Below are 24,541 nucleotides of genomic sequence, written 5' to 3'. Positions count from 1 at the left end.
TTCCTGTTAAAAGGGAGTTTTCCCTTCCCACTCTAGTCAAGGTGCTTGCTCATAGGGGGGGTCATATGATTTTTGGATTTTTCTCTGTATGTATTATTGCAGGGTCTACCTTACAATATAAAGCGCCTCAAGGCGACTGCTGTTGTGATTTGGCTCTTTTTAAATAAAACTGAATTAAATTGAATTGAACTGAAAGGGTCCATCTACAACACAAAGTTTTAATTAATATGTTGCTGCATGGTTTGGGTAACTTGTTCTGAAAAACAAGTAATCCAGATAATTCCCACACTGAAATCTTTGTTGGCTGAGTGATTCTTTTCTGAAGTATTCCAAAATTTAGTTCCCAGGAAATCGTGAGGCTATGTACCGTTGTGTATGAGATTTTAAAAATGGTATTTAAGAACATGCAGCACATGAGTAGTGAAATTATAAAAGCATTAACATGACAAGACAGCGACTTCAGTGAATGCAGTACAACAGGGGTCCCCAATCCCAGTCCACGGGGGTCGGTGTCCCTGCAGGTTTTAGATGTGTCCTTGATCCATCACAGGTGATTTAAATGGATAAATTACCTTCTCAACATGTCTTCAGTTCTCCAGAGGCCTGGTAATGAACTAATCATGTGATTCAGGTGTGTTGACCCAGGGTGAGATCTAAAACCTGCAGGGACACCGGCCCTCGTGGACTGGGACTGGGGACCCCTGCAGTACGTGCTTGAACCCTGAAACAGGTTTATCGTTACTTTGGGATTCATTTTTAAAACATAAAAGTAGATGTTGCTGTTCCTTTTTGCACAACAAATCTATATTCAAGTATAATTTTTAAAGAAGTATAACTCATTCATTTTCTTTATTTTACAGCAATTTTGCTTTTTTTTTAAAAGGGGGAGTTTGTACACAGCATCTTGCAACAAATTACATAATTTAAAATAGATAAACTAGAATACAGATAAAGAGTTACTTGGGAAAGCTAATAATTACCTATACTTCAATGCCTATGCCAACTGTATATATAGAAGTAAATGTGTAATGTAAAGTGTGGAGGAACTGGACAAAAAAAATCGGCCTTATCAGCAAACCTCCCCTGTGTACATAAAGATTAACCAAACAAAAGTTCTGGAGCCAGCGGTACTTCCATTAGCCACATCTCTTCACTAAGTTAAGTCATCTGTCAACTCACTTGAAAGGGCAAGAAGGCACTCCCACATTTCATAAAGGTAGGTATTACCCAGAAGGCCATTCAACTGTACTATGTACTCACAGTCTGAGGCAATATGTACTTGTGCTGTCAGTAAACTGAGAAAGGTTGGGCTTTGTCAACCTTTCTCAGTCACAAATGCTGGTCTTGCAGTCAGGAGTTGGAGCTATCACAAAATATGATATTTGCCATGATATTTGTATTTTTTAAAAACAAACAAACCAAAACTTTCACTCAGTATCAATTTTAGCTTATTTACAACATTGTTTATTTGGATCAAGATGCTCAACACAGAGGGCAATAAACCAGTCCAGTATGTGAACTGCTAAAGTGTAAAAAGGTAAATTTATTTTCCAAATAGTTTACATTGTAGAAAGACAAAAGTCCAACAATATCTCTAATCAGGTGAATGTCAAAACAAAAAATATATATTTATCTATCGTAAACCTGCAGTACTCAGTTTGGTGCTCTGTGTTAGGTCTACAAACTAAAGTTACTCATTTAGGCCAGCTACATAATACGTACCTGCAAGTTAAAGGGCAGAGCAGTGTGTTTTAATGAAGCATCTATTGTTAGATCAGAGCTCAGTGAACAGAAAAGTAACAATAGTAGAAATAAGAAGCCTGAGGATGAGAAGAAGTTAATGATTAGATTAAGAATTAAATCTGGAAAAGTTTGGTCAGCTTCAGTACTTCAGTCAACAATGTAATGGCCTAACTGCACTTATGTAAGTGACAGTAAATATGACAGTAAATACACAGATTCACGTTTGTTCCATCCTTCACTCAGATTGAAATCAAACTAGAAGCATTTCAGAAGCTCCTGCATAAAGTCTTATTTTTTCTTGCCTTATTTTGAAAATTCTGTCGTTCCTCTTCCTTACCAGAACTTGCATAAAAGTTTGAATTTTTGTTTATATTTAACAATTAAATGGTAAGAAAATGTTTGTGTTTTCAGTACAACTTCATGGTGATTTTGGTTTATGTTTCTAGTAAACTTTTTTTAATTATACAAAAAGATATTACTTGGAATAATCAGGTGGAAAAAAGAAATACCTGCCATTCCTAAAAGCTATTCATCCATCTTTAATAATCTGCCTGTCTGCTGTTATTATTTCAACATTTTCTCTCATTCACTCTTATCTTTCATTTTCAGTCACACATTAAGAAGTCTGACCTGCTGGCACATGCCCTAACCCTTAACTGCACACACGCACACATGCAGAAAAATCCCATGGGAATCAGTGTGTGGGTGTGTTTGGCTTGGCAAGCTCTGCATAATTTCATTTCTTCATGTTATCTAATACACAAAGAATAGAGGTGTACATGTGTACCTGAAGTCTAAAGAGACCAGGAATTGATGCCAAAACCTCTGCAACACCTTTATTTATTTATTCCCAATTTCATCACAGCATTTAAACACAACATTTGTTTGAACATATTTCACAAGTCTTTTGCACCACTTGGCAAAACCAGAGCTGAACTTTGCACACGTTCACGCACACGCACAACAGCTTCCTGTGAGTCCTAGAAATATGTCAGATTGCTCAGCCAAAACAATGAAAATGCTCGAGAGGATTTTGTTTTGCCCAAAGTTCAGCCTCTCAGGCATCTCAGATTCTCCATCCAGGAGTTCAAAGCAAAATCCTTCAGTATTAATGGCAATATCCTTTCTTTGTGGGTATGTCACATCATGTTCTTGTTATCAGAGCATGTTTATAGTAAATTATTCTTGGAGCCTCCTAGGTTTGGGTCACAGATTCAAGCAATAACTAAATGATGTTTGTTAATAAATGTAGTTTTGTGAAATCTTAATGCAAACAGTTACACAAACATTCTGATTTATACAATGGTGAGCATTCAGTTAGCATTAGCATTTGCAAAACGATCACTAGCTAACTTTGGCTAGCAGCAATCCTAATTTTATAACATATTAATTACATGGTATAAATAAGGAAAACCCTTGAAATGCTTTTATATGAAAAAGGGTATTTTTCCCACATTGCAAAGCAATGACATCACAAGAACTTGACTGGTCATTTGCAATTTTGATCCTGGACCAAAGTTAATGATGTAAACGCTATTAATGACGTTGTGCTGTGACAGTCATGACAGACTGGGGGTTTGTCTGGGATTCATTGCCCAGACTTCTCTAACTCAAAGAAACTAATACAAGATTCACTTCCATTTTAACCTAATCATTTATGTCTGCTATATCATCCTGATTATCTCACATCAGAGCAATTCAGTAGTAACACAGCCTATTTATCTTGCGCTGATGGATGGCATTACCTTGAGCTCCAGTAACACTGTGAGTAATCTTGGAGTCATTTTTGACCAGGATATGTCCTTCAGTGTGCATATTAAACAAATATGAATGACTGGTTTATTCCACTTGCAAAGCATCTCTAAAATAAGAAGCTTCCAAAATGATGCTGAAAAACTAGTTCATTTATTACTTCTCGGCTGGACTTCTGTAATTTTTAGGAGGTTCTCCTTAAAATTCCCTGAAAAGCTTTCATTTGATTCAAAGTGATCTTGTGAGTGTACTGTATAAGGACTCTTATATTGGTTTATCTTTGCTGGCTTTCAAGGTTTCAAATAATCAATTGTATCTTAAAGACCTCGTAGTACTGTGTCATTTCATCCTCAGACTGTGGGCTTATTTGTGGCTCCTAGAATACTTAAAAGTAGAATGGGGGGGAGAGCCTTCTGTTTTCAGGCCCCTCTTCTCTGGAACCAGCTCCCAGTTTGGATTCAGGAGACAGACACCTTCTCTACTTTTACTATAAGGCTTAAAACTTTCCTTTCTGATAAAGCTTACAGTTACAGCTAGATCAGCTGACCTTTAATATTCCATCAGTCACGCTGCAGTTGGACTCAGCTGCTGGGGGATTCCCATGATTCATTGAGTGTTTCATCTTCATTTACCTGTTTCAGTCACTCTGTTTGTACATAACTCTGGATTTAATTATTAGCTATTATTAATCGCAGGCTCTCTTCCGCAGCATGTCTTTTGTCCTGTCTTCATCCCCTCACCTCCAACCAGCTGCAGCAGATGGCCGCCCCTCCCTGAGCCTGGTTCTGCTGGAGTTTTCCTGTTTAAGGGAGTTTTTCCTTCCCACTATCGCCAAAGGGCTTGCTCATAGGAAGTCATATGATTGTTGGGGTTTTTTCTGTTTTCTCTGTATTATTGGAGGGTCTTTACCTTACAAAATAAAGCATCTTAAGGCCTCTGTTCTAATTTGGCACTATATTAATAAAAATTGAATTGATTTGCTACTGTCTTTCAAATTGTACTGACTTTAAAAACTATAGCGCCACTGCAGACACCGCCTACTCTGAAGCTTGGTTTCAGATTTAACAGAAGTTAAAGCCTGGACTAAGATTATTAGTGCTATTTAAGCTTTACATAATGTATTTCACATGAGATGGCTGGCTTAAATGTTTTCCATAATGAAACGAGCACTATAAAGGAAAAAGATTCGTGTTTTTTTTAATTCATCTTTATAATCATGGTCTCTCTGTTTTCTCAGTTTGATAGTAGTGTGAGTTTTACTGACAGAGTGATGCCTCTGTCATACACCGGCACGGCTCTGTACACAGTGTCCTGCCCTTTCTCATTGTTCAACATGGGAAAGTATTTAAGAGTAGGAGTGAATCACACTGTCAGCTCTTCTGGTATTCAGTGTGTTGCTTATGTTCAGTTTCTGTGGAAAAGAGTAAGATAATAAAGTCAGAGTCAACTTTACTCTGAAGTAAAGTTTAAAAACAAGTTTTAACCATCGTGTAAATGTTATACTGTGCCTTCTTAGGATGTTCATGCACATCTTAAAATAATTCAACCTAACAAACCTTAAATTATGACGATATAGATGCCTGTCTGGTAAGTCTCAATAGTTCAGTCTTAGATGGAGCTAAGCTAGTCATGTCTTAGTTATCTGACCAGTCTGGTAGATGTTTGAGTTTCAGGAAGGTTTTGCAATCCTCTTGAACTTTTATTTCCTTACTCACACAACTGACTAATCCTTCAGTCGTGCAGAGCTGTCCCTTACATATACCACAAGTCTATAAAAGGTTTAACCAGTCCTTCAGGTATTTGTCAAGTCCCTCAAGTTGCACACTTTTGACTTGAGGGACTTGCACACTTTTGACTGGTCAACCACACAATATATGTTTAATCCTTGTGTCAGCAGAGTTCACAGTTAACCAAGCCACAGTAGTAGCTAACACAAATCATTCTCAGTTCATCAGAAACTGATGACTGATGGATCCAGTTCACTTTAACTTGAGGGGTACCCCCTTTGTTCCATTTGTACAGGGTCCACCCTCAGTAAACCATCACTGTTTGGTTAACAAATAATATATATATATGACAAAGTAGGTCTGTCTTGAAAAAGAGATTTTAATATTGTGAGACCTTTACTTGTAAAAATAAAGGATAACAAAAGCTACGTTCTGACCTTTTACAAATCTCTTGAATATTTCCTTTTCTGCTGACACACAGTTTCATCCTTTTCCAGAGTCCAGTATACAGATGATGTGATTTCCTGGCTGTTGATCTACTTATGATGACATCACAGAAAATTGGCAGGCACACGGATATCTCCACAGACCCTCAGACTCACCATCTGATAATGAAACTTACGTCAATCAGACGCGAGCAGACCCTAGAAGAGTCATGGACACAGAATCTGTAAGACCTGTTAAAATCTGCATGGTGACAATATGTAAAGAGTATAGTTAATCTGTTGGCACCTTCAGTGCTACTGAGTGGGCATCATGAGCTGGCCTATCTGGAAATTAAAAGTATTCCCAATAGTGCAAACCTGTCTGAAGTGGACTATCTATGTCTATCTGGCTTCAGAATGTGAGTCCAAAGTTCACGTGTAAACTGTAGACATTCAAAAAGTTTATCAGACACAGAACTATTTAAGCCCGTCGCACTTTTAACCACGACTTTATCATTTTATCGGCTAATTCAAACACTGGGTCATTGAGTGAGGGACTTGATTTTCTTGGTCAACAGCTGTTTGTAATCTATGAACGACAAGCTGTTCAGCTCCTTCAGAACCAAAATTAAAATTTTCCGCAGGAAAATGTGTTGTAATAGTTTCTGTGTAGATAACAGGTGTCATGAGAACATCACTGCTTAGACAAAAGATCACGTGTTTCACAAAATATGTAAGTTCTGGAGTGATTCTAAGTAATTTACACAGAAATATGGTGTGGGAAGTTATATAGATATACTTGTGTTGTATGGGGAGTACGGTCTAACGCAGGGGTGAATCACATGTCCCGTCATGATTTGGAGCTTGGTGGGCCTGGAGCAGGTATAAATCCTCCCCGTGTGTGTGTGTGTGTGTGTGTGTGTGTGTGTGTGTGTGTGTGTGTGTGTGTGTGTGTGTGTGTGTGTGTGGGAGAACTCCTCAGGGAAGTCTATTAGTTTTAAAGGTGTCACTCAGGAATGGAAAGTAGCACATGGGCGTAGACGTATATCCCACGATCCTCTGGGACCTAGTTTTAATTTCACAACTCAAATGACACACACTGTTATAGATACATTGTTACTGACTCACTTGTCATCAATATCCTCTTCTTTCTTTCAGCTGCACACTTTTACTCTCGTCTTTCCTTCTACTTCTTTGGTTACCGTTTTCCTCCTCTCTGCCACCATCTCTTTCCACTTCACTTCCCCTTCCCTCGTTATTTCTCTCCCTCTGATGTACAGATGAACAGTTTGGACATAAATTTTCCCGTGTACATCTCTGTAACAGGCAGTAACTTGCATGGCGGGTGTACACGCTACGTTAATCTCCTCAGGCTTTACGGTACAGCTTTATTACAGCTTTTATGTGAAGGATGCCTTTGATTCATTATCTGAAACATTGCACAACTTCATACACTGCAGCACATTGAATAAATGTAATTGCAGAGACCTCAAACAATAGCAGAAGATGGACGTGTTTCAACCTTTAGGACATACATTAATCTACTTTTAGATGTTGAAAGACTGAAGAGAGTTTAAGTTTGTGTAGCCTGGATTAAAGGTAATTGTTTATATCAGATTAATCACACTTGTATCATCAGATGATTCAAGAAAAGACAAGTTTACACCAAGTAACACCCTCAGGGCCAATGTGAAATTGCATTGGCATAATGCTTTTACTTGATGGTCACTTAATGCTGGCTTTCATGTAACAACTGGTTGAGTATTCATATGCAGTCATATTCCCAGAGTTTCACAACACTGCCATTATAACCTGATATTGGTGAGTATTCCTCTGCTGGTACTTTCTTGTCTAATAGGTTTGCTGCAGAACCACTCTGCAAAGTCAATATATAGCAATGTCCCACTTGGTCAGTGCAAATTTGCAGGTCAAAGTTTGACGTTTGTTCAAGTTTGACCTGAAAGATCATGCTGTGAGATAAGAATTCTCCAGAAACAGGCGCTTTAGTCGGTTTGAGCATTCTGGTGCATCTAGTTTAGTTCTTTAAAAGCCTAAATGCCTTCTCCATCCACATTGAAAGTGTAAGTTTAATGTATTATTTGTTCCCTGACTGGTTCTTGGATGGAATTTCCACCTCAACCAATAAACATTTGCTTTATTGTTTTGTTTTGTTTTGTTTTTATACTGTAGGTACAGTTTTATTTGATGTAGGAGATGTCTATTATGAAGATAGTACATGTGCAGTTTTTAGTGAAAGCATGAGGTTAAAACATGTATTAGATGAAAGTTATTGTTAAAAGATGAATGTTTTCATTTTTGTCCGTTTCCTTTATGTCTTTTTGTTTTTCTCCTCTTTGTTACCTTAATGGGTTTTATGGGAAAAACATAAAATGCGTTGCTATGTGAGGACGGTGGTTTTCTCAGTTCACTGGGAGAGCTACAGGTCTGAAGCAAGAAAGCTACACTTATTAGTTAATCAGGGTTTTCCCTCGTCACTTAGCAAGTTGTGTTTTCTGCTATGGGACAATTTCCTGCACTCAGAACACGCTCCGCTGCCACAGGGAGACGTAAAGTGATACGTGCAGAGACACATTATGGGCCCCTTTACTTCCTCTGGTAAGTGCAACCATGATAAGAGTCTGGAAGTACATACTGTGGAGGCATTTGCAAACCGTGAAGACATTGCACAGCGAGGAGGACTTCTGGCTCTTCCTGCTCCACCTGCACCTGCCCTGAAAGGCCATGTGTCTCTAACAGTTCACTGGACATTATACGGGATTCATCGCAGCTGTGTTTTGCAGTCATCTGTCTCATGCACGTCTGGTCAAACACATACTGTATTTCAATCAATACAGTGGTCTACAATGGCTCCTTACATGATAGTTGCCCTCCCTTTCTTGAGGATCCTCCAGCTCCACTTTCCTGGCTGTCAGTAAATAGAACGAAAATTTTATCTCCAACTTTTATTTTCCCAAACAATGTACCAAAAAAGGAAGTTAAGGCATCTCTTCTAGGCTTTACTTCTTTAATCTTTGCTAAAATTTCCAGCCCCTCTGAATCACATTACACCTGCACAGGAAGAACAATGAAAGAAACCTGTTACTAGGAACTTAACTGACACTATTAAAAATGTTGTTTTTATTTCTAAAAATTGCCCACACTTTTCAAACCACTTTCAAATCCTGGAGAAAAAGTGATTTATTTAAATAATAATAAGACCTGCTGCTTCTGCCAGCTTGACACATGCACGCATGCTGTAACAGATGCCGGCTGCTCTTGCTGCCTTATTTGGTCGTTCCTGTGACACGCTGCACTGATACACGTGAGAGTTTCAAGACTGTTCCTTTCAGCCAAAAGATCACGTTTCAGTGCACAACTGCACACAGACATGGACACACAGAGCGTGCACGTAACAGCTGCTGCAAGCCAAGATATTTCTCCGGAAAAAAGATAGTCGAGAAAAAGAAACTAAAGGAAGCAACTTAGAAAGGAAGATAGGGGAAAAGGTGAAGGGAACAAAATTAAAGGAGAGGACAAAAGACAAAGAAGGGCCACTTCAAGTTTATTATATGCATGCACTTTAACTTTTTTGCATGTTATCTAATGTTAATTAAAATTACTCTGAGAGTCAAAGTTTAGATCCATTCCTAAACCAATACATTGCATGAAATGGCATGCAAAAAAAACAAAAAACAAAATATCAACAAAAAACACACAAAATGTGTTCAAGCGCTTTCATGATAGCAGGGTGTAGATAGAAAAGAAGGAAATCTTCAGCGCTTCAGCACAGCAGATGCAACCTGCCGTAAGACACTTTTTTCAACACAGAAAGCAATGAGCTTAACCCAAAGAACTGAAAAAAAAAAAACATGGAAAAGGCTCATTTTAGTGCAGTGAAATGGCTGGAGCGTTATGTAGGTCTTCAAAATGCATATTAGCAGTATTCACATGATTGGCATTTGACAGCAAATTTTGTGGCAGTTGTTGCGTCAATTTTGATGAGACCAAGTTTCCTCAGTACACAGAAAGCATCTCCAGAAGAGGAGATAAAAGCAGAAAGAAAGATTTGATGTAGAAAGATTTGCTGCTTTTACTCAGTGGGAAAGGAAAACACCAAGTGACGCATCTTTACAGTGGGAGCAGACTCCAGACAAATACATACTTTCTTATCTTCTGTCCACAGCACAGCTTTCTCGCCTTCAGGGTGACTGCAGGTACAAACATAAAACAGAAAGATGTTGTGAAGCAGCTTCTCTATGCTTAACACATTGGGAAGCTTGAATGAATTATTTTTTTTAGTTTATCAGTACTTGTGAGTGTGCATTTCTTTCTTTCTGCATAAACCTTTGTCCAAGAGCAGTTTCCTGATGGTGGAATCTTGTGAGTGTGTGAGATGTGTCGAAGTATGTGATCAACAGTGAAGAGGATACAACCCACCAAAAGTAAAAATGAGAAAAGGATCCACAATGTAACCTGTCTACAGCTTCAGCTGGACCAGTGATGGTAACAGCTCTCAGAGCATCATTTGCCAGTAAAAGTTGGCTAATGCTAACTATTCAATTCAATTCAATTTTATTTATATAGCGCCAAATCACAACAAAAGTCGCCTCAAGGCGCTAACATGGTGACAAGCAAGCTAAAGAGGCACCTGGAAACCAAACATGCCTTCAGAGATAAACTAGATTTACTTCAAAAAAAGCACTGAGTTTCATGCAGAGACCCTTGGGCTGTGAAAATGGAAATGAAGTGGTAACAAAATATCATGCTATATCTATGGCCTGTCAAAAATGGCTTTGTCTGGCAATACAATCAAAAGAGGAAATGATGGCATGTCTGATGACAGAGGCTATTCTGCAGATATGATGGCCAGACGTGCAATGGAATTTTGGCTTTCTTTGGTCTGCATGGCTCTAATTTGGTCAGTGTTAGTTTAGACCGTTCAGTACACATATACACATGTATGTTCATCCACACTCGCAAAAGTATTCCTTTCACTTATGCTTTTCAGGAAAATTTTCTACTCTATATGAACGACGGCAGTCTTGATTAAATTCATGAAATGACAGAATTTTTCTGTTTTTTTCTGCATGGAAGAACCCTTCCATGATATTCCTGGAAATCAGTGAGTGGGAATTAGATAATGGATGTAGCAGAGGAGCACACTGCACTCTCCGGACATCAATCACCATATAAATGTCAAAAACAGCTGAGCTTGCGGCACACATTCAAACCCACAGCGGTGCACACTCACACACATGCACACGCAGCAGATCGATGAGCAAACTGACAACACGGACATTTTTAGATACATAAACACAAGCGAAGAAACAAGCAGAAACACACATCGTCTAGCTCTTTCACGTCAGGTCATTTATTCACATAAAGCAGACACGTGCGCGAACACAAACACATACACACGGCTGGCCTGCGCATGCTCCCACCTCTCAGCTGCTTTCAGCAGATCGCTGGAATTTCAGAGTCAGCAGGCTTGAAACAGCAACACATTCAGCTCTGGATAACAGTAAAGTGTAGCATTGTGGGTTACAGTTTCAAAATCACTGCAATGGCTTTTATTTTTGCTTTTATTTAGATACATCCAAGATATGTTTTGAGATTTATGATGAAAAAATGGTTTTGAAACATCCACTCTTCTATCATAGAGTGGATGTTTCAAGCCGAAATCTGCACTTACATTAACAAATTATTGCAAGCTTGCGTAAGCTGCATACAAGCTCCCAGCGATGCCTGTATTTCAATCTGCTAATGACATCATTTGTAATATGTGATGCTGCAACCATTTTAAATGTCTGTAAACAAGGTTACCAAAATAGTCTTATGAAAATCCGCCCTTGGGTCTCAGTACAAATGTGTTCTGTGTTTTCCTGTGGGAGGGAAGCTGAAGCCTGCAGACCACCACAGGATACGCCAGGACATGCCCAGTTTCTGTCAATAGAGAGAGACAGAAGGAGACCCTGGTATTAATTAAGCTCTTTTTGAGTTGAGCGGAGAGAGAGAGGGAGACAAAGAGGGAGGTCTCGCTTGTCTTTTCCTTTCGGGCAACTCAAATTCAAGTCACAATACTGTTAGATCTATAAGCAGTAGTCAAATATAGACATCATCTGCAATCATCTATAATTATACTGTATATATGTATATATTAGGGGTGCAACGATACACAAAATTAAGTGGATTGTGTTTTAAATAGATCGCTTTATTGAAGAGGTTCAGTTCGGTTCGATACTTTGGTGTCACGGTTCGATATTTTTTCGATACAAAAAAAATGTTCATGCCTTTTTAATTTGTCATTTATTAAAATTATAAATATATATTTTAACTCAAAAGTACAGTTTTTAAATTTAACCCTAACCCTTGTGCGTGTTTTTTATTTTGACAGCGAATGCGCACCTGTGGACCACTTATGTGCAGCCCTGGTTATTTAGCTTGTCATATTGCAGCCACAGAAATTCTTTTGTCCATGAAACCATAAAGCTGCACTTTCTTTTTGCCTTATTGTCGTGGTCTGGGTGGTTTTCCACAGCATCAGCTCCTCCCCACTGGGTGGAGTCTTTGTTGCTCCTCACCTGATGGCAATCGTACCAGCAGTATTTATGACCGGTGCACTCAACTGGTCTTCGCCAGATTATCTGCCAACTTTAGTCAGTTCTCGGCCTCACGTCCGTTCCTTGGTGACTAATCGTGTGTGTTAACCGAATCTCTGTTTTTTCTCGTCAGCCTCTGAAACCCACCTACCAAGCTCTCCTGGATACCAGTTGCTGCCTGCCTCCCTGCATTGCATGCAGCACCCGCCTGGACCTCTCCTGCCTCCCCCCTCCACGCAACCCCCACCTGCAAGCTTGTAAGACAGCTCAGTGTACTATCCTTGGATTCACTCGCAAACCTCTGTGGGATTCCCCTGACTGCTCTGTCCTCTGTTTCAGTGCCCTGGCCCGCCACAGTTTCCCCTGCCCAGTACCTGCACCCAGTTATCCCTGCCATCTAGTTATCACCACAGTATTTTTCTCTCGCCTCAGACACCTAGTTTATGTTCATTGATTCAGTCTGCACTTTCTGTTAGCCTCTGAGCATTGTAAGAATAAATCTCTTTTCGTTACACCTCACCCCTGGCCTCCGGTTTTGAATCTGCACTTGAGTCCATCCCATGTCCACGGGCCACTGCGCCTGACACTTATAGTCTGATTTGTCATAACTTCTCCTGCTGCTTTTACACACGCACTCACATAAGCTCAGCGATTCTCTGCGCGATCAACCTCTCACATGTTTAAGCTTGCTGCGGGAGATTTCACTTGTCATGTTTGCGTAGTAAGCTAACGATTAATAAGACGATGTCAGAGGAATTGGTGCGCAAATTATCATCACTCACCAATCAGTGCTGTCGCTCTCTATACACAGTTCGCACGATTGCAAATTGAAAGCAAAAAACAAGCGCAAATTCAAACGCGATTTCAATATGTCACATATTGGCAGTGGCTCACCGATGCCAATGACATAATTACCCAGCTACATTTCTGAAAGAATGCAAAAGCATTGACATATATTTTTCCTTCCTACAATAGCCCGACGGGCAGGGCAGAGATAGATTTTGGTAGCCCGACTGGAAAAATCGCTAGCCCCAGGACGTCGGGCTAGCGATATTGCGAGCCCTGTATCTGATTGAGGAATCACTCATCTTTGGAAAAGAGAGTTTATTACAGAGAAATGTCTCTTTCCAAAATAAAAGCTATACTATCCGCTTCTTCTGGGCTATATTCTCAGCAGCATAAGGAGAATCATGTGCTAACAGCTGTCTAAATGACTCGGCTAAAGTTAGTAGCATGCTTGTTGTTTTTGTCTGCTTCCACTTGTCTTTGCACTAGGATGATGTCGGCGTAAATGTGCAGTCATATTCGTTGTGTTCCCACTAGTGCTTTCAGGTTAATCTCGTTGAAATGACCTTAACGCCACAACGCGGCAAATCTCTGTTAACGAGCTACCGCCGATCGCCCGTGCATGGGGCTAGACGGCCAACACGTTAACAAGCTAACTGCGCTAACACACTAGTTCCCACCCATGTAATTGAGCATTGCGTGGCACATCCAACATACTGTTTTACTTTAGTCCATGACTCGCTTACCTTCAGGGTCATACGTCACATGAAAACCAAAATAATTCCAAACGCCAGATCTGAATGAGGGTGGGGGAGGTCCATGTTGCAAGGAGAGCTTAACTTCTCTCTCGCTAGCTTGCCCTGCGCTCTTCCTTCTGATGATGCTGTCTGTGTTGAGCGCCCAGTGAATCTGCGCACGACAGTGCAGCCTAGGCGGAGTAGTCGAATGCAGATTCACTGAGCGCTCAACACAGACAGCATCGTCAGAAGGAAAGTTGATAAAATAAATTACAAATGTTGTATTGTTCGATACATATGCGTACCGAACCGAAAGCACTGTATCGAACGGTTCAATATCGATACGAATATCGTTGCACCCCTAGTATATATATGTTTTCCTGTGTAACTGTATTTAAATATCGCTAAATTGTGGACCAAAATGCAGACGAACCTCGACCTTTGGGGATCCCAAGCTGTACTCCATGATGTTCCATAATCTTCAATTTTATTTTGCGTGACAGGTATATTCATGGCTCTGTTCATCAGACAGAAACACAGACAGTCAGAGAGAAAAGACACATGTCTGGGCATGACTCGAAAAAAGAGAGACCCTCTCTTTGTTATGAGAGGGACAGACGGGGTAATCGGAGAGGGTGGGAGGAGAGAGAGAGCGACAGGAAAAACTGCAGATGAACTCTTCATTGTCTCTGTCTGACACGTGTGCGTGAATGAAGACGTGGATGAGAAAGAATCTCATTAAACTGTTTAATATGCCACCTTTTATTTCTGATGCACAGTCTGGCTGAATTATCGGGAACAAAAGAAGTCAGCAGTGTTGTTTCACTGACCTCGTATGGATGTGAAGAACTGACCTTGCTTTTTGTGTTTGTGTCACTGGGAGTTAAATCTGGGGGAAACACGCAGAGGAAAAGGAAATTTCTCTACTTATTTGTCTGTCAGATTGAAGGAAGGAAGGGGTTCGTCACGATAGATATTACAGGTCAAAGGTCATGGTCAGGGTTTATATTTGGATATGAGGAAACCTTCACAGGGATGCCAGAGTCGGGGATTCCCCTTTTGCTGATCTAAAAGATTTAGATCAGATTATACTTTTTTTCTGACTCACTTCTAAATTATCGAAGTGGAGAAGTCACTTGTGAAGACACGGTGTCAGACTGTGGAATCTTTGGTCGTGTCAAAAATAAAAACAGGATATTCTAAATTTCTGACTGCACGTGTACTACCACTGCTCTTCTGTGTCCCCAGGGTCGCTGCCAGCAGACAAGCCCCAGGGGCATCGCTGTGTGTCGCTATGTTCACGACTGTGTCTACACTTTGAACTCGCAAGGAGTTTGTTAAATACTCTGTTTTTGTTGTGTTATTGCTTTAAAAAATCTACATCATGCAACGCCCGCTTCAGCTGCCGAAAACCAGTCCGACCTTATCGAGATGAACGTAGCACTTGAAAACTTATTAACAATGTATCTTTTCTCCTAGTCTACCAACAGCAAATGTAATGAAGGCAAAGTTTCCAGTCAGTCACTGTAAGTCGGTTAAAACTGTAAACTGCCAAATTGTTTCAACACATTGGAAGATATTGTAACACTCATAAGGAGGCCCAATAACCTCAAACGTTACAACACGCAGCCCACAAGTGTTACTTGTGCACACTGCTTGCAGGTCTCTGGGTTACTGGGTAAATGGTGCAGTTGAAACGCTAAAACCAGTTTGCTGTAGCTTTGTTGTTTGTGTGTTGCTGCAAAAGTCAGAGGAGATTCTGAAGAAAGATAGATCAAATTTTAAGGCGTGTGTTTGATTAATATCTCTCTCTCGCCTAGTGAGAAAGAGGGAAGTTTGGGAGAAGTGGCAATTTTTTTCTCTCCACTTCTGGATAACAGAAAAAGTCCAGCTGGCAGTTCAACAGGTCATTAATTGTTATTTCCTGGAGAAGGGGGGAGCTGTTCTACATTGGTGGGAGCTGCAGCACCTTTATTAAGGTGTTTCACTGGCTTTTGTTTACAGTTTAAACTATTTTTTTTTTCATATATGTCCGTCTAACCTGCACTGTAAATATGCTACACTAAGCCAGTGCTGAACAGACGCTCTGACAAAGGCTCTTTCTCCCTTCACCACTTAGCAATTCTTCATTTCAACTGTATTATTAAAGGTAAGATATGCTTGCTTTTTGGCTCATGGCAGTTCAGAGTCTGAGCAATGACTTTATGGCTTTATTTAAAGTGGATTAACCCAGAGAGCCTTTGCACACTCTGCGGGACAAATTAGCATCCCTGCTTTTCAACCTTTCCTCATCACCTGACTTACACACCTGTACTCAGTCCCTTCATCAGCTCCACCTCTAACCTGAGTGTAAACAGTCCTGCTTTTTCATCCCATGACATGGTCAAATGTCAGTAAACTTTGAGTTTATGCCTCATTTAACAGAGCTGTTACACATTTGTATCAACAGGTAAAAGCAGCAACAATTAATTAACGAGACAAACAAATGAGAAATAACGTGTTTTTTTTAAAGTGAATTAATTTTTTTTTAAACACGCTTAATTCAAGAGAATCTAAACTAATGCCAGTCTTCATCAGAATCCTGTTTATTTAATTGTTCATTTGTTTTCCAACACATCTGATCAGGTTAATAAAACTGTAGTTACATTTTTTTAAAGGCTTCATCTTCAGCCAAGCAAAGACAACACAATTTTGTTACTTTTAATGAATGGCAAACAGCCGAGCAGTGAAAACCATCTGCTAACTTCGTATTCTATGTGTCACTGATTCAAACATAATCATAGTGAAACCATGCATGTCATAGTGAAACCAGTTTCTGAATGCTGATCCCATTAACCTCACCACGGTCCTCAGTGAATCAAAGGAGAGAACCACAGAGTGCCGAAGTCACGTTACACTAACAGCTCTACGTTTATTAATCCAGAGATAAGGGAAACACTTGTCTTTTCCAGGAGGAGGGTTACATTAAACCCTGACTCTATAAATGTCTTTATTCATAAAATTAATTTGCAGGTTTATATTTTAACAAAATCTGAAATCCCAATAGGACACTAGTTCACTTTTCAACTTAACATCAGCTCTTTTACAATCACTCGGTCATCAGTTTAAGGATGGAGACACTGATTATGTCACAAATGTATTACCAGCTCAGAATAAAGTCTAGAGTCTCCGTCTTTTAAATACTGAGACTGTGAACAGTAATGCAGCTGTCAGGCTGTCAGACAGTCAATATTTTCCCTGCCTCACTGTTCAAATCACACTTTCTGTATCTGTTTAAAGTCTTAGACACAAGACACTGATCAATGATCAGTCAATTATCGTGTCGTAAACGGTCACACTGAGGTAAAATGTCTCTCACAGCTCAGATCTGGGAGATGATGTGAGTAGTTTAACAAAGACGAAATGACTGAGACTCTGAAATTGAACTGATTGCATTTTAAATGTGTTACAGACTGAGTGTAATCTGATGATTGATATATTACTCACTGGGAAGACCAGAGCAGATCTGCCCAAAGGTAGGTAGCCTCTGTAACAAATCAGCAAACCGTGTCCAGGTCAGAGTCCACGTGCACAGCACCGTGGACCTTTAAACTGTTTAGGATCATGGATCCGGCCCAGACTACCTTACTGTCTTATTTTGTCCCAGCACGATCTGTATTCCTCATTTATAATGGCACACTCGTATTCCTCAGTCCACTGGATGAAAACAGAGGCTCTGCTTTTTATTTACCCGTTACCGTGGTTAATCTTGGCATCTGAGCCCCTCTGATGATGGCTTTTTTCTCTACTCAGGCATGAACTTCATCATCTCTGAGTTTATTTTTAAACTCAGAGTTTGTTGAACCTGCTTCCTGGAATAGGGCCCAGCTTTCACAAGCAGCAGCATTCCAACTCCTGGACAGGTGTTGCTCAGGCACAGCTAGAAGTCAGTCATGTAAATAATCCTCTGCACGAGTTAGTCAAGAGAGGCTGTGCGTCAGGCCTCTTATCCCCACAAATAAAGACAGGTTAAATACGCTTAAATCTTTTGGCTCATTTGTTTGTGGTTGTTTATTAAAATTATAGACTTTTATAAAAGATGAGCCTCAATGTGGGAAACAGCTGAAATCAACTCCGGTTGCTAGAAGAAAATTGATAGTAAAGACATTTATGGGAAATCCACAGTGTGCTCTCTTGATCTATGGCCTCAGTAAACACTTCCTCAGTAAGTTTATGGTCTCAGCCACAAGTTTCAGGTCTTATTGAATGCGGTATTATGATTATTGTATAAATTCCAGATAAAGCACGATATGATTTATGGCAGTGCTACTGTGTAATTGAAAGGCTGCTACCATATGTGCATGCAGTATCTTTGGTTTCTCAGATCAGCTTCTTGCTTGTCACGTCTACTTTTAAGTATGTGTATGTGAAGTGCGTGAGAGTGCTGCAGGACATATATGAGGACAGTGTGACAGACACCAGGGAGGGGAAAATAAGAAGACCATAGATGCGGTTTATGGATGTAGTGAGAGAAACATGGAGGCAGATGATCCTCTGTAGCGACACCTGATGGGAGTGGCTGAAAGAAAAAGAGGGTGATGGCAAAAATGCTCACTGAACAATGGGTGAAGTCATGGTGCCTACATATATCCATCTTTCGCACACAGTTTATGAATAGATCAACAGCCAAAATAATACTAACTTCTCTGTACATGTGCTTTTCTACTCTGTTTTCCAAAAAAGAAAAAAGCCTTTTTGCTAAAATCTAAACAACAGAATAAGTTTAAAAAAAAAAAAAAAAAGACAGACTTAAGTTCTCTTTGTTCAGATGGGGTCATTCGGATTATTACTTCCTAGTGACTGATAACCAAACATCTGTTAGTAATAACTGTGAAATCCCAGCTGTGAGCAGGTCTTCACTGAAAGACACTCCTGAGCTTTAATCTGCTGCCAAGGAAGCACAATAAAACACGGTGACTGTTAATGGCTGACAAAAAACTCTGCAATGAAAATCATTCCTAAGCTACCTACGAAATGTGTCATTCATTCACAACCGCACAGTCACACTGGGATCAACTGCCGTGGATCACAATGACACATTGCATGTTTGTAGCATGAGCGGGGACATGAGGGTATTAGAAGATTTAGGATTAAAGTTCCTAATTTCTCTAATGTATAACTCTATGAAACAGCAATGTGGTGGGCACTGCAGCTACTGCAACTATACATAAAAAGCAAAAACAAAATCCTGGCATTGACACATTGAGACTGCATCCCGTGGTGCACGACGCAGGATTTTCTCAGGTACTGAGAGTTTGATTGTTCCTGTACGTCCCAGTTTCATGGTTACCTCAACACCTTGGGATCTTCTGTTGTATTTTTCAAGCAGTCCTGGCGCAGTTTATGTAATGTTGTAGGGTCCTACCAAGAGACAACACCCCCTTTTGGGTCTTCTACAGCAGAGAGGAGTTTGATTCAGTTTGGGGGGGGTTTATATAGCATCAGTCACAGCAACAGTCGACTCAAGGTGCGTTCTGTTTTAATGTGATGACCATATAAGAGAGAAAAACCGCAGTGATCCCTATGAGTAAGCGCTTGTCAAGGAGAGCGGAAGAACATCTTTTACATCAAAACCAGGCTCAGGAAGGAGTAGCCAAGGGGTCAGTGTGAAGAGGAATGTATATTTGGAAGATGAAATTACTAAATGTAAAATGAATTGTCTCTACTATATCTGATATAGTTGGCTGATATTTTCCACAATTTAATGAAGCATGTGAAGGACAAATATGCTGCCTGACTCCCATGGGCAAAGATAACTCTGAGTCCTTTTCTGTAATTGGATATTCTTCATATTTGAACAGCTTACATAGGGCCGTGTAGCAAGGCACTGGGAATCATCAGCCTATTTCTGAGTCAGTGCTGATGTACCTAAAAAACAACCACAGAGCTACGGTTAGGGTTAAAGATTGTTTGTGCTTCTTTCCCAGAAACTTCAGTAACACATTATGCTTTTTTTTTTCATTATCTTGGGTGAAAATCCCACATAACGCATGCTTATGCTTTGCTTTTCCTGGGTTAGGGGAATCTTAAAAACTACAACAACCTGCTACTTTGCGGCAGCAATTTGTCAGCTTTTCATCACAGGGAACCAAGCAGCATCCATAAACAAATGTGTTCTGGTCTCTACAGAGTCCTGACCTCAACCCCATCCAGCAAATTTGAGATGAAACAAAATACCAGCTACAAAGTGAGGCATCATTACCCTTAATTAGTGTCTGACCTCGCTAAAGCACAATTACCACTAGACAGAGAAACCACTTACAACCACCAACCTCGTGCTTTTTGTCAGTGGACTAGGGTACAATCTGCATTCAATTCTGGGTCGATTACTCTGCTTTGGCCACATTTATTCATTGGCTCCAGCTCCTGGGCTAGTGATGGAAAGATTACGCCCCTGCAGATACCTGAATGTTTGTCTCTTTTCTGGTATGTTGCTCTTCGAGACTGCTCCTTATAGCTGCAAGTGAGAGCAAATTCATAAGTTTGAAGTCTCTGACAGAAGCACAACCTGGAGAAAAACATAGGACAAGTTATCCACTTCACAAGACTGCTCAGCAGGTAATAACTCTGACTGGCTCCTGCTTTAGCTCTGCACCAACTAACAATGACATCTTCTGCCATTAACAAATCAATCCCTTCACAAACTCTGTGCTATAGAGCCCTCTCAATATAATGTGTGACAACCAGAGAGGCGTACTCCATCTAGTGACAAAGGAGATAGATAGATAGATAGATAGATAGATAGATAGATAGATAGATAGATAGATAGATAGATAGACAGACAGACAGACAGACAGACAGACAGACAGACAGACAGACAGACAGACAGACAGATAGATAGATAGATAGATAGATAGATAGATAGATAGATAGATAGATAGATAGATAGATAGATAGATAGATAGATAGATAGATAGATAGATAGATAGATAGATAGATAGATAAATAGACAGACAGACAGACAGACAGACAGACAGACAGATAGATAGATTAGATAATATAACCACTTCAAAGACAAAGAAAGACAGAACCTCATCATTGAGGTTAACCTGGAAAGGCTGACCTGTAAACCTCTTGACACTAATAGCAGATATACAGATATTACCTGTAATCAAGGTTTTTAGGCACTGATGGTGTGTTTCAGACTCTGAGCAAACTCAGAACTGAGCAGAAACTCCACTTCTGTTTTTGGTATTCACCTGCAGTCTCAGTTTTTATGGTGTCTCACAAGGTTTGTGACACAGCTTGGTGAAGCTCACGCATAAGTTGAAACCTCAGCTCAGCTATAGTTTTAAGTCAGCATGCACCACCTAGAAGAGGAAATCAATCTGTATTCTTGTCTTTACACTGACTCTTTATGCAACTGTGGCACTTTAAAGTTTGAAGATGAAGACTGAAAAATAATCAAACACCCCAAAGAAGATTTTTCCAGTTAATGAAACTCTGTCACCGAGATCTTTCTCATATCATTCAAGACATGGAGAATGGCATCTGTTCTCCTGCTAGAGTCTAAGGAACCATAGTCCTGTGTCCTTGAGCAAGGGCCACAGTGTGATTCTAAGTGTATAAATGGAAGGAGTGGCTGACAAACAGTAGCTTGTTCACTCAAGCGCTTTGCATAAATTAAGAATAGTGAGTAGACTTCTAACAATCTCCACCACCCTAACCTCCCAGACACCTTTGGCTGACAATAGCACCAGCGTTAATGTTTTACAGCACCGTATGATAAACTTCACGGGAAAACAGTTTCAAGAAAAAGAAGCTGATAAAATCTTTCTAGATTTCTTTGAGCCACAACAGCACAATGACCCACAATCAAAAGGACTTCTGTTTAATCAGTGAGACTAACAATTCAAAGAAAAGACACACTCACAGTATTTGTTCTTATTTGCACTAAAGTGACCTTTCAGCATACCTAACATGAGCCGATGATCATACAATAAGGGGGAATTAAAGCTGTTTTTAAATCTTCAACAAATCCATGTGGCTTAAACATTTTTATCCTAAAATAAGGTGATAGCAGATGAATCTGTCCAGATGCAAATGCTGCATTTGTTAAGCATCTAGCTGACCCTAATTGTGTTACGATAGATCTAACATGAAATGCTTACAGGTCTGCTTTTTATCATCAGTATATTAGCAGAATTTCTTTGTTCAATATGAAAATGAATTGTTATTATGTAGCTGTTTTGAAAACGATGGTCAACTAAACAAAAAAAAAGACTGGGACTCCCGCATACTCTCCACTAAGCATTACTGATCACACTACGCATATTTATTGGCTTCAAAAAATCTAATAAAACTGACATCAAATAACACAACAAACACAATCTAGGCAACCTTAAAAACTTTCCAGAAGGGAGATTCCTGGTTCCTGGTTGATTAAATGGGGAAAAAATATCAGACTGGATCAGACATTATAGACAGCCTGAGGCTATGGCAGGAAACTGATTCAGGCTTAACTTAAAAACTAATCAGAAATGAAAATTTGAAGCCTAAGTATAGAGTACAGAGGGCGTCTGTCTTCTGAACCCAAACTGGGAGCTGGTTAGGCAGGCGAGAGGGGGCTCTTGTCTGGTTTTAAAGTCTCCAGAAACCAGGAGTACACGTGCAGTCTGGGAAGGAACTGCTCTACTGGGGTAATATGGTACTATGAGGCCATTAAGATGTAATGGGCCTGATCATTTATGCCTCAGGAAATGAATGAAAAATTTTCTTTAACCAGTGAAGAGAACCTAACATTGTAGAACACAAAAGCAGCACAGGCAGACAAATGTCATATAAGCAGTTAATGGCTAAATTGCATTAGGTAGGCTTTTCAGTACATTTCATTTTAAATGTGACATGTTTTATGGTTCAGCTGTGCTTAAAACTGTTTATTTAGTGCCTTATAATGTTTAAACATTCACAGCTGTACATGTCATTCTCAGATGTGTAAGTTCAAATGTTACTGATAAAACAAACTTTAATGTGCCGTACACTGAGTTATACTCCATAAAACACATATCAGTAAGTGAGTTGTGAATAGGGAGTGGTAAATGTTCTAAGGTCACTTTTATTTGTCAACTATTTGAATAGGATGTCCGATTCTTGTTTATCAAAAGATTTTTACTTTCTTTACTGCTCCACACCCTCATCCTAACAAGCAAGGAACTCCATATCCAATCTATCATTACAATGACAGCACTGTTGGTAGTGAATCATTTAACTGTTATAGTTTTCCACCTGACCAGGAGCAGGAACAGGAAGTACTAACTAGGACAATATACAGTGAAGCCCAACACCCCCACACCTGTTTAACTGTTCTAATCTCTGAAAACATTTATTGCCAGTACCACCTACAATTCAGTGTCTGTTATGCATGCTGACATACTAATGACGGCAATAATTCTCATGCTAACAAAGTGAATTAAAAGTTACTCCTTCTTCTTCTTTACTAACACTGAAAAAGTTAGTGGAGATCTTTGTTCATGTGAAAACAATATTTTCTGTATTACTTTAAAAATGCACCTAAAACAAGAAAATTAGCAGGAAATCAAGGAATCAAGGCTTTCTTACAGGATGGGTAAATGACCTGTTAAACTGTTGTTTTGGAAATATTAAAATGAGATAGATCCATATCTGAGTGACTTAATTTAAACTCGCTTTTAATACTTAAGATAACAGCTGTGTTTGTATAGACAGTTACAGGAAGTGGAAGGAGTTTTGTTTCATTAGAACAGAATTTCCCTCTAACGGTCACAACCTGGCAGGTGTGGATCAACGCACCTGTAAATCTTACTTACAGGTGAGTGTGTGTGTGTGTGTGTGTGTGTGTGTCTGTGTGTGTGTGTGTAGTCTTCATTTCCATCACAGTGTAAATAAGAGCAAAGCTTGTCCCCAACTTAAATTTGGAGTTACGATATGTATGTGGACTACAGTTAGTTTTCCAAGACTTTCAAGTCACAGCACGCAAAATATTAACAAAATATTCAAATAAACAAGTTCTATTCAAATTTGCCATGTATTATTTTTTTTTTTGTTGTTGTTTCTTTCCAATATCTACATGAGATTGAGAATTATAAATGTAACTTTCACCTACTCTCTCGCTTGACTGTAGTGGTTTGTGAATTTTCCACAAAAAGCTACAGAAAGTTAATGGCATAGAAATGAAGCCCACTAATCACTGATGTCAACGAATGACTTGTTCACAACACAGCAAAAAGCAAACAATCCACATAAAGATTTTTTTTTAAAACATCATATATGTCTGTAGAGATTTTCTATTCTCTTTTGTCAGTGATCATTTTTAAACTGCACATAAAAGATTTTCTCTGTGATTTTTCTCGATTACAACAGCCATTGACTTTTGGATGCAGCTGCATGTGAGATTAGCTGGTGTTTACCCTGCTAGCTCCCTGCTACAAAGTCTGAGTGATGTCAGGTTGTAGTCGTGTAAGAAAAGTACAGCTGATACTGCAGTAGTGTGAATACTATTTCCTACTATAATACTGCATATCCATACCCGATTCGAGTTCATGTGTGGAATCAACTTATGTCTAAACCTTCTGCTCTGTAAGTGTGCTGATCAGATGTACAGATCAGCTGGATGATGTCTTGACCAACACCTTCAACAACTACCTGAGCCAGGCAGTTTCAAATTCACCCCCGGCAGCCTATTCTGTTTCAGGAGGCTAGGCTTGAAACCAGTCTGCACTAACCACCTCCCTGGACTCTCTCCAGTTTGGAAACCA

At 39.6% G+C, this 24,541-nt stretch overlaps 1 long non-coding RNA gene across 2 annotated transcripts; it reads right to left on the bottom strand.

The window, feature by feature from the left end:
- Nucleotides 1-9,137: 9,137 nt before the first annotated feature.
- On the bottom strand, nt 9,138-14,313 carry LOC143418759 (uncharacterized). Of its 2 annotated transcripts, none has more exons than XR_013098775.1 (3): nt 14,203-14,313; nt 11,471-11,590; nt 9,138-9,855 (listed from the first exon to the last, which is right to left on the bottom strand). It is a non-coding gene; the product is annotated as an uncharacterized LOC143418759 (long non-coding RNA). The 2 variants fall into 2 exon arrangements; XR_013098776.1 differs by lacking the exon at nt 14,203-14,313 and adding an exon at nt 13,779-13,892.
- Between the last annotated feature and the right edge of the window lie 10,228 nt (nt 14,314-24,541).

The sequence above is a fragment of the Maylandia zebra genome, linkage group LG5, assembly GCF_041146795.1.
Source record: "Maylandia zebra isolate NMK-2024a linkage group LG5, Mzebra_GT3a, whole genome shotgun sequence".
Taxonomy (NCBI): domain Eukaryota; kingdom Metazoa; phylum Chordata; class Actinopteri; order Cichliformes; family Cichlidae; genus Maylandia; species Maylandia zebra.
Note: the sequence above shows the minus strand (reverse complement) of the source record. Positions and strands in the feature narration are given on the sequence as shown.